The sequence below is a fragment of the Lactuca virosa genome, chromosome 8, assembly GCF_052849685.1.
Source record: "Lactuca virosa cultivar CGN04683 chromosome 8, Lactuca_virosa_CGN04683_v6, whole genome shotgun sequence".
Lineage (NCBI taxonomy): Eukaryota > Viridiplantae > Streptophyta > Magnoliopsida > Asterales > Asteraceae > Lactuca > Lactuca virosa.
The window spans coordinates 287130382-287133563 of NC_136433.1; the positions used below are offsets into that span (position 1 = coordinate 287130382).

At 30.1% G+C, this 3182-nt stretch overlaps 1 long non-coding RNA gene across 1 annotated transcript; it reads right to left on the reverse strand.

The window, feature by feature from the left end:
• Nucleotides 1–408: 408 nt before the first annotated feature.
• LOC145134895 (uncharacterized) lies at nucleotides 409–1791 on the reverse strand. Its single transcript, XR_013719414.1, has 3 exons — nucleotides 1617–1791; nucleotides 959–1060; nucleotides 409–648 (listed from the first exon to the last, which is right to left on the reverse strand). It is a non-coding gene; the product is annotated as an uncharacterized LOC145134895 (long non-coding RNA).
• Between the last annotated feature and the right edge of the window lie 1391 nt (nucleotides 1792–3182).

Sequence of the window (3182 nt, forward strand, 5' to 3'; positions counted from 1 at the left end):
GATTGAGAAATAACATGCTTAAAATATAAATAAGGAAGTCATTACATTGTCATTACCAAACTATTGAACCTTTGGCAGTTTGACCAAAGGTTCTGAGAATATATCCGACCAACACCATATCAGAAAAACCTTCCGGACAGCAAGTTGCTTTTACTTTTTGTTGGAATACGAAAAAATTAAAACAAATAAAGACCGACCCAAGGCGAATACGGGGATTTTTACTAGTTATTTATAATAATGTTAGAATGACACTAAAATAATTTCAAAAAATTTATTTTTGGTGTAAGATATTAATTAGGAATGAACAAGTACGTACATTATTTTTATGCAAAAAATTATCGGCGCAGATGATTTTAATGGTTATAATAATTGAAAATAAAAATCAAAATAAAATAACATGTCAAACATATTATAAATCATTATTGGCCCCATACATATTTTAATTGCCAGTTTGTTGGCACATCCCTAGCAAAATAAAAACCGTTCATCTTTACTAACCAATAACAATTATTCATCCTAAATACATTCGTTCCACATTCTTCGGCCACAAGATTATCGAAAACATGAAAATCGATCTCACTAATTACTTGATCATCCGTTCCCATCCAATAAAAGTGATCGATGTACTTTGTTGTATCAAAAAAATCCCTACAAAATGTCAATACAAATTTCCCCCAATTCATTCTCCTCTTTAATTTCCGTCACATTTTTAAATATCTTTTAAGCATCTTTTATTCAAACAGTGAACAACACCTTAATAAAAAAAAGCACAACATATTTTGAATATGTTAGGGTGGAACTTAGAAAGTAGAATATGCAAGCATATAAATAGTTAAATAAATTCCACCATAATAACAATGGGCAAGTCACATTTGATAGGAAGAAGACATATTGATGGACTTTTGAACATGCGTGAATTGTTTATCAGTAAATTGGTGGATGGAAGAGAAAAACTCACTTGCTTGAAATACGTTAGAAAACATATGATGAAAGGTTTTGCAAATATATAGAGAAGGTATTTGATAAATCCAAAGCGCCTTTTCACGTAAAAAATATATTTCTGAAAAAAAAAAAAATGTAAATCATGATTTCATACTAAACCTTTTGGACAAAGTAATCAAAAATTCCAATAACATGTCCAAAATACAAATAAACGAATCCGATATTTAGAAAAAAAAAATGATTTAATGAAATCTAACAAAAAAAATTCAAAATACAAACCTAAAACAAAGTAAGATTGTCATTTACTTGAAAAACCGACATTTCGTATTCCAAAATTTCAAAAACAATTCCAAAATCCGAAGCCAAAACCAAAATTTCGAAAAAAAAATATTTTATTTTACTAAAATATAACCAAAAATCATAATGACAAAAGTAAAATATATTCTGATACAAAGGCATAAAAACCAACCATTTGAGACTTGATGGTCAGTAAATAGATAAAAAAAAATATATCACTTCCAATTTTTCATATATGCCCAATCATTTTTGTTCCGTTCTATTTTGGATTTTTCTTATAAATAATTCAATAAAAGCGAAAGTATGAATGCAGAAATATAGCATACTAATAGAAGTTTATAAAGAAGTGTGAACTCTAACTAAGAAAATTGTTGTACCTTATCAGTTACAAAGAACAGCTAGGAATGATCTGGAAAAAATTTACTTCTTGTTGTTGGATCATTTGAAAAGCTATTTGATCAACGATTCGCGAAAAAAGGTATAAAATATGTCAAAAAATCCCTAGTCCCTAACTGATAGGTGTTTCTTATACGGCTTGTATAGAAGATACGGTTAAATTGGAGTAATAGTCAAGAAATATCTGATTACAAACACAGAATGGAAGAATGAAATTGCCTTGTTTCTTCTGAGTGATCATTGAAAGCAACATCTACCAGCAATACTATATAAACCTGAATGAATGACTATTTTACCCTTCGGCCTATTTAATACATACAAATAACACAAAATAAACATATATTCAATAATCATTATGAATTTAAAGCTTACATTATCATATTCCAATATATTGTTGAGAAGGCAGAAAAACAAACTTATGAAACATATATAAACGAATGTGGATGCAAAAAAAAAAAAATCAAATTACTTCTTAAAAAATGTCACAACAGTATCCATGACCATGAGGATAGATTGGATCATAAAATGAAAGCATACTTAAAGGTGAAAACCTGAGCTGGTTGATGTATTTTCTTTAATTATAAAGTATATATCAGGTGGTTAGATGAATGAATTTTTTTTCGAGTATTATTTTAAAATATAACCCACTGAACAACAAAGAAGCAAGGGTATATTCGTCCAAAACACCCACCAATGAACATAACGATCTAATACAACTTCAGTTAGACCCTATGATTGTGTAAATGCAGGCTATTGATCCATCAGTACCATTTTTGTACAGTAGTATACCATGTAAAAAGTAAAAATATACAAAAAAAAAAAATCAGGAAAACTACCTGATGTTATATGGGCAAATGTCATATTAGCCCATCAAACTTTTCGTGTTTGTTTTAAAAGGTCCCTAAATTTTTTTTTTGCACATTAAAGAAATATACTTTCATTTCTCTGTTTTAAAATACCCTTATGTTACCTTTTACCGGGTTGATAGGTAATATACATGCCACGAGGGAAAATGTCGGTGACACGTCATTAATGAAATGGCCACATGTGTTGTACTTATATTAATTTGTTATAAAGTAAACCGTGTGCGTTATACAATCCCCTCCCCCTTATTGAAGAAACCCCTCGTCATTGAAGAAAACCCTCGTCGTCCCACCATAGTAACTGAAGATCGATGGCTATATTCCTGTCAATCAAAGTTCATTTCCAAGGTGTGTTCATCAACAAACCTTTTTGCTATTCTGATGGTGTTCATCATGTGTTCGAGAACGTCGATTTTGCTGGTATGTCATTTAATGAGTTTGTGGGTTTTCTTGAACGATTCACACAAGAGAAGTGTGAGAAAGTTTATTATTGTCAACCCGATTTACAAATCCCAGAAGGTTTAACCTTGATTTCGAATGAACGTCAATATCAAGAATTTATAGACATTGCTTATCAATGTGGAGTACAAGTTTTTGTTTACATGGACCATTTTGGTACTACTGTGCATGTAAACGAAGGCAAATGAAAATGAAAATGAGGATAATTGTTCTGTCAAGTCAAAC